At 35.2% G+C, this 7,956-nt stretch overlaps 1 long non-coding RNA gene across 2 annotated transcripts; it reads left to right on the forward strand.

Moving 5' to 3' along the window:
• Positions 1-656: 656 nt before the first annotated feature.
• On the forward strand, positions 657-6,994 carry LOC135219944 (uncharacterized). Of its 2 annotated transcripts, XR_010315536.1 has the most exons (3): positions 657-1,323; positions 5,239-5,303; positions 6,822-6,994. It is a non-coding gene; the product is annotated as an uncharacterized LOC135219944 (long non-coding RNA). The 2 variants fall into 2 exon arrangements; XR_010315535.1 differs by lacking the exons at positions 5,239-5,303; positions 6,822-6,994 and adding an exon at positions 2,255-2,388.
• The last annotated feature ends 962 nt before the right edge of the window (positions 6,995-7,956 follow it).

Below are 7,956 nucleotides of genomic sequence, written 5' to 3' on the forward strand. Positions count from 1 at the left end.
ACCAGAAGTTGGTTGACATACAGGGTACAATACAACACTTAACACCCAAACATAATAACACTCAACCACCCATAATGTCTACACCACATACATCTCACATTCCAAGTGATGAAGAATGGTTAGTTACCATGAAAGAGCACTCTGAAAATGTGCCTGATATAGTAACTGAAGTAGTTCGTACAAGAGGTGCTAGGAATATTGTGCCTCCCTCACGTCTCATTGAAGAGATATAAACTTGTTTGATGATGTACAATGCTGTAATTTTGTATGTTTTGCATTTTTTTTCTTAGTTTGAGATTGATGAAAATGTAATTTTTTTTCTGTTCACAGTGACCAGCAATGTGAAAACTTTATAGTGTTGAAGTAATGAACAAAGATATAATGTAAAACATTTTGTACAAGAGTTCACATAGTGCCCTGGTTGGGAATGCAGTTGTGTCTTATGGGTCTTGTCTTATAGGAAATTGTCAGAGTTTTGCTCTTGTAGTACTGGTTTGGTACATCTTAGAGGATAGAGTACACCACTTTCCAAACCCCTTTGAGATTCAGGTTTAGAGTCGTTTCTAGCCAATAGCTCTGGTGAGTTTGATAATCATTAGGACGCCTCAATAGGAGTAAATTCTCTCTACACATGTGGACAAACTTTTTTTTTTGTTTGCAGAGTGATGTGACATCCTGTGTAAGTGGAGTCAATCTAACCCAGTATTAGGCTAGGCAAAGCTATTAGGAAAGCTGTATTGAATGCACACCTATAGGGGACACGGGTAGTGTCCCCATTTAGTACTCAAGTATATCCTTGTTTTATGTTGTTGCAAGAGCCCCTTTAGTCTCTAGTTGAGATCATTGCTTGTTTCTACTGTACAAGACCTGTTTTTCCACAGTCGCAGACCCATCTAAGGAGCTGTTTGGTTCCGTTAGGAAAAGTTGTCCTTGATATTAGAGTGGACATGAATCAATTCTTCCCCGAGGGAAAAGCTTTGTAATGGGAAAAACATATTTCTTTAATTATTAGTGATTTATTTAGGAATTGATTCATCATCCTCCTCTAATATCTTTACACTGCTATTGTAAGTGATTGGAACTGTGAAATGTGTTTCGTGTCTGTTGTGGACGAGTGTGGCAGTGTAGCCAGTCCCTTGTTTTGTTTTTCTCTCACTCGAGTATGGGAGCGCTGCCCTGAATCTTTCGTCTGCGTTTTGGTAACACTAGCAACACATGTAAGAATCACGAATGCTCTCGAGTGTTAGGACGTCAACCGGTCCATTCTTCATTTTGGCTATTTTACCAAATTAATGATGCAAATGATTATCTATCCCTTGCGAGGTAAGCTTTTAAAGTCGTAATATTACCATTAGTTCATTAGTTAGAACAGATCACTATCGTGGAAGAACAGTAGCAGACGAGAATTCAAGTGCAGAGTTGCCTGCCCAGTCAGACATGTTGCAGTGCCTTAACGAGAAAGATTTTCATTGTCGTGAAAGATACTTCACGTTCATTAGTTGTCATGAAATTTTGCTGTGTTAGTTTGAGTTGTAACTTAGCGTTTGACAGGGTTGAAAACATTAAAAAAAGCAGTTATAAGTGTTTTGTTTGTATAAAGTTTTTGCAAATACCAGTGCCAAAGGGTACCTCTCATGGAAATTTCCACTGCTGAGCATGATCTTAGACTAGGCTATACAGTAATTTAAGAAGGCCTACCCTAGACTAATCCTGTTTGAATGAGGAATTATGAATATTTTTGATAAATAGTTAGGCTATATATTTATATAAATTCATGGAAAACTTAATTACATAGAACTTAGCCTGTACCCTCATTAAACTAACCTAACTTTGTGGCCTATTGTAACCTAGTCAAAAATCAGCCATGTAAACTTTGCATAGGCTATCCTTAACGATTTCTGAAGAAGCCTAGGCTAGACTATATCCTGTTAAAAGACACCTTATCCTAATTTTTACCTCATTTTAGTAAGTTTTACTCAGAAATCTTTCAGGTAACCTTATCCATTGACATATGTTGTGTAGAAACATTTATGTAGTACTGTGTAGAGTAGAGTATCAAATGGTTTACACTTATTAATTGCTCCATGTTTGATACTTATCCTGTTATGAAGGAAAAGCAATTCCCGTGATCTGTAATTTATATATTTTTCTTTTTTTGAAGTCTCAATATAAAGTTTTATTTTTTTGTTGTAGTTTTAAACTGCGCTTGTATTGATTGCTGGAAATAAAAATTAAATAAAATGAATATTTCCAGGGATCTAGTCCAGGGGATCTAGTCCAAAGATCTAGTTCAGGAGTTCTGAAGACTAGGTTAATTAATCAAGTCCAGGAGACTAGGCCTGGGAGAAATTTGGCATGATGTAATGAGCAATAAAGAAACAAGCTGAATACCAGGAATTTTCTTCAATACCCCTAAAATGGAATTCAGCACTTCAACTACCTCCCAGTGGGAAGACCTCACCTGGCCTCATCAGTAGTAAGACCCATACTCACAAGGAATATCATGGAATAGCAGGTAGGACAGGCCTACCCTATTTTCCAGGCAGCGTAAACGATAGTCTTCATACCCACCGTGTCAACTATGACAGTACCATTCTCCGACCTGTGTCTCCAGGCAAGAAGACTGACAACAGTGCATATGTACAATAGTATTATTCTTCTCGTATCTTAATGTCGTGGCGGGGAAAAACCGCCCGTGACAAGGAAATACCTTGAATATATAGAATGTACACTAAGCCAACAAGACAGAAAAGGAGATCTAATTCAGTTGGAGGAAACAGTGAGTGAAGCAAAAGAAAATAACCTAGAGAAGATAACCAAAAGAAGGTTAAAGAAAGGAAAGCAAGAAGAAATAGAACCAGTATGGGTCACCATAGAAATAAAGAAAGAAATAAGCCAAAGAAGGATGTATAACAAATTAAAAAGGAAAGAGATACTATGAAGAAGTATATCATAAACGAAAACAAAAAGTACAGATAATAATAAAGAAAACATATGAAGAATATGAAGTAAAGGTTAGAAATGAGATACTGAATGATAAAAACAGGCACAGGAAAATCTGGGAATATATAGACATGCTGAGAGGAAAGACCACCTCAGAAAAAGAATGGCTAAGGGGATATGACGAAAATAAGCAAGAGAAGAAGGAAGAAACCCTAGGGAAAGAGCTAGTAAAATTCTGGGAAACAATATACCAAAAAGAAGAAAACTAAGTAGGAGAGCAAGAAAGCAAGAAAGAACGGTATAAACATGACATGGAAGAAGTAGTGAAAAGATTAGGATAACAGATGAAATACCATTATATATCTTCAAGAGAATACATGGATGGAGTGTATGACCTAACTGACCTAACAAAGACAGATATTAAACCCATGGAAGAAATCAATATAACAGAAGATGTAAAAAATCAACTCGATAAAATGAAGGCAAATAAAACACCAGGGCCAGACGGAACGAAGGCAGTTCTGTTCAAACTATTCTTACAAAGTACCAACCTTCAACAAGAATTGGTAGAATGTTTAAACAGCATACTGAAGGGCAGGAAAACACAGAGAAGCTAGTTTAAGTAAAAAACAACACTTACACCCAAGAAACAGCACCCACAGTCAAAGATCTTTGGCCAATTGCTCTAACAAATGCATCATATAAAACTTTCATGGGGGTCCTGAGAACCAAAATAGAAAAGCATATTAGAAATATAGGAAAAATGAATGAATTGCAATCAGGCTTTACTGCACAAAGGAGGGGAATAGATAATTTATATATCTTATAATACTGCATACAAGAAACGTACAGAAGGAAGGACCCATTATTTGTTGTATCAATAGACTTCCAAAAGCTCATGGAGGTCATGATGGAATATAGGCTGGATGCAGAGGTAATAAAAGCAGTTGCAAAGATATACACACATGATGTAACAAGTCTATGCCTTCACAATATAGAACAAAAAGAGCTAAATGTAACTAATGGAATAAGACAAGGTTGCAACACCTCAACCATATTCTTTCTATTAATAACGTACCTGATAATAGGAAAACTAGAAAATGCAACAGAAAGTTTTAGAAATGAAGTTATAAGGATAGTGGCACTATTATATGCAGATGATGGATTATACTAGGACACACGCTTGAAGAAATAGCAAAAGCAATAAAAACCCTTATGGAAATAGCGAGTGAATGTTGCCTAAACATAAACAAGGACAGGAGTAACATATTAATATACAACGATTGGTATAGTATTGATGATGTGGAAAAAATGGAGCACATAGAAGGAAGAAAAATAGTTAAGAAGATTAAATACCTAGGAGTGACAATCAACAACATGAGAGACTGCTTCAGAGAACAGATAAAAAGGGGCCAAATCAAAGCAAAGCAGATGGCAAATATAGCTAATGCAGTCATCAATAAAAGCTGAAGCAGCGTAAAAATAGGAAAATTGTGTTGGAAAGGATTAACAACGCCATCCTTAATGCATGCCATGGAAGTCATGAAAGTTGACAAGAAAGCCACAAATAAAATTCAGAAGATAGACAATCAAGTACTATATAGAACTACTTTGAAAGCGCCAAGTTACACAGCAAGTTGTGCATTAAGATCTGAAATAGGGGCCTCTTCTTGCCACTCCAGAGATATGAAGAATAAACTATTCTACCTGAAACACGCACTTAAGAGTAGTGGAAATATGCTCCTATATGAGATAACCATGGATTAGTATGAAAAAAGAAAAACACCCCTAGATAATGCAAGTAAAAGACTATATGAAAGTAATAAACATAAACCTAAGTTAAATTGAAGTAGTTAAAGACAAACAGTTAAGGGAAATAATAAACAACCGAGACAGAGAAACATGACAGAAAAAGATAATGAAAAGTCAACATTAAGAATGTACAGAAAATATAATGAAAACACAAGAGAAGAAATCTGGTATGACAACACTGAAAAAACAATGCTGATCAGTAAGGCCAGCCTAGGTACACTAGGATTAAATTGTAGAAATAGGATTAAAGGAGAAGATACAAAATGTTTATGCTGTGAGGAACAAAATGAAAATTGAGAACATTTCTTACTTTGCTGTCCAGCCTGCAATGAGATTAGAAATAGTAGATATACGTAGTTTTGTGCAGCAACCATATCAGGAAAATAAAGAGGAATTAGTTGCTAATATAATCTTATTAGTAGATCTACTGAGGGAGGATGTGGAGAATAGGAAAGGTTTTACAAAAGAAATATGGTATTTCAGAGAGAAGAAACTCAAACACACACAAACAAAGGAAGAATAAAACAAGCAAGGGATCCGTCCTAAAGGTATGTCTGGCCTACTACTACCTTTCAAATATTAAGCTTGAATCATTATATTCTAATACTGGTAGCTTTTGATATCATTAAATATAATATCTGATAAATGTTTTTTATAGGTAATTCGATATTTTTAACCAGAATTCCATAACGTTGCTATATGCTGATTTAAAGTACATTAATTTAGAGTTTTCAGCCAAAACAAAAAAAATATTTGAGACGAAAGAAAATGGGTATGATATTCTAGTAAATTTCTTATATCTAATTGTTCAGATTCGTTGTTATTTGCGTAAAATCGAATTTATTTCAATGAAGAAAGGTTGTCAGTTAGTATATTTTTCTTTTGTTTTGGTATTTACTTACTGAATTTGCCAATAGATGTCCATAGCGTCGCAGGCCCGTGAATTTCCTGAAAACGACAGGCCTTAATGAATTACGACGAACATGAATTATAAATATATGATAAATATAATTTAATATGATTTTTAGCTATGATATTAACTCAATTTGAGGTTCTATTGAAAACAATTCGATTTTATACTAACTTTGTGTTACGATGTCATTCATTTTTTGAAGTTATGAATGTAAAATATACAAATATTTATGACATTAAATATAAATTTTGAGAATGATATGCAATAATTTGAAGGTTTATTGAAAATAATCCGATTATATTCTATAAATTATATCAAAATAATTTATTTTTTAGGATTTTATTTTAGGCTCTTAATCCCTCTTAGTCGTAGTAAATGTAAACAACGCAGGTACCGTGCTCATGTCTCCGTATTTCATGTCAAGTATTTAGCCTGTTATTCTCCAACTGTAATTGGAATTGACCGTAGAATGGCGTAGGTCACCCTAGAGAGTGGCATCTAGCCTAAGGTTAATGTTAGGTTATGATCTGTATAGCTTAGAGTAGTAGGTATACCCTAGAGTAGTAAATCCTCAGAAGGGAGAAAGAGGTCTGTCCGTCTTCAGAAGGGAAAACGAGACCAGGCTCGTATGAGGGCGTTAGGTAGGGTACTCGGTGCCGCCTCTTCAACCTTATTGTCCATGCATTTAGCTACAACGTAGGGTAAAATATCGAATGGCCGCCTCTACCATAGCATGACCACCTTCCCGAGGTGTTGCTTTGATGGACACTGGCTCTTGACTGGACTGATGTCTATCCTGGGTTTACAGGACGTTAATTACTCCGGTAGTTGGTTGCACTAGCTAGAGGCCGGCCATTTAGTATTTTATCTTAGCTATCTAGCCCTTGACCCCATAGGCTAGGTTGGCTTGCTGACTTGGGTGCTAGGGTAAAGCACCGCTGTGCGAGCACTTGCATGGACTAATGAGCCACTTTTTCACTCGATATTTAATTGGTGAAACAAAAATGCAATTCCATATTTAAGCATACCATTCAAAATATTGAAGTTTCATCAACAAAATGAGATAGCTATATGAAACCGCCATTCAAACTAAAATAAGCATTTGAGGTCTTTGTATACCTAATATGTTTTTAAGGCAATTTTTTTATTCCAGTATGGTATGGCATCGTCTCGCTGACACCAGGCATACACTGGTGGACACATCCTTCCCAGCCTTTCCAGCGCTCATTTGAACAATTATTTGCGTATTATATATGTAATGTTTATTGATCTTACTCAAGATTGCAGTTGTAATCAGCACAATAAAACAACATTTTGTTACCCATATTTGTGAAAGTATGAATATCTTATTCCTGGGGTCATGGTTTGAACTGAAATTCATTTTTACCTTGTAATTGGTTGTTTATCTTTACTGCCACCAGAAATGAAACTCCACAGTGCTTATTTGATTGTAATTATACACATTTTGTTCTTAATTCACAACAAATTGCACTTGAAATACGTTGAGAAAGTGTTGACAGCGAAGCCATGGCGAGAACAATTTTTGTCTTAATGTACAGGGTGTCCAAAAAGGCTCAGTTTACCCCTACAAGTATTTATTGCTCAGAAACCATGCAACAGAATAATGCAGTTTTTTGTAGAATGAAGTGCTCTAAATGTAAACTTGAGTGTAGAACATTCTACAAAAAACTGCATTACTCTATGTTTTATGGTTTCTGAGCAACAAATACTTGTAATGGTATTGGGACTTTATGGACACCCTGTATGTACTTACAGTGGTCCCCCCCGTATTCGCGGGGGATGTGTACCAGACCCCCCGCGAATATTTAGAATTTGCGAATGTTTGGAACCCCCCTCTAAAAATGCTCTTAAACTCCTATCCTGAACATGCAAACACCAAAGTATCCCTAAAAAGACCATCCTTCATCAAATATACATAAAATATCCTTTTATGGTTCATATTAATCTTTGAAATATTATTAATACTGTTTTAAAGTAAATCTTACATTTTATGGTTATACATAAATACATACTATGTATGTATTGCATGACTTAGTTACGTATGTGAAAATAATTCAGTCCCCCCAGAAGTATTCAGTCATGCACGTTTTCTTTTATACTGTTACTATTTGAGATATCCATTTTCTTTTTACAAGGGAAACAATTGTATGTGAAATCACAAATACCAAATGTCTACTTAAAAGTATTATCCTACATCAAATATACCATTGAATTGGTATTATTAATATCATTTTAAAGTCATCTTAAACATTTTACCATTAGAAATA

Source organism: Macrobrachium nipponense, chromosome 1, assembly GCF_015104395.2.
Source record: "Macrobrachium nipponense isolate FS-2020 chromosome 1, ASM1510439v2, whole genome shotgun sequence".
Taxonomy (NCBI): Eukaryota; Metazoa; Arthropoda; class Malacostraca; order Decapoda; family Palaemonidae; genus Macrobrachium; species Macrobrachium nipponense.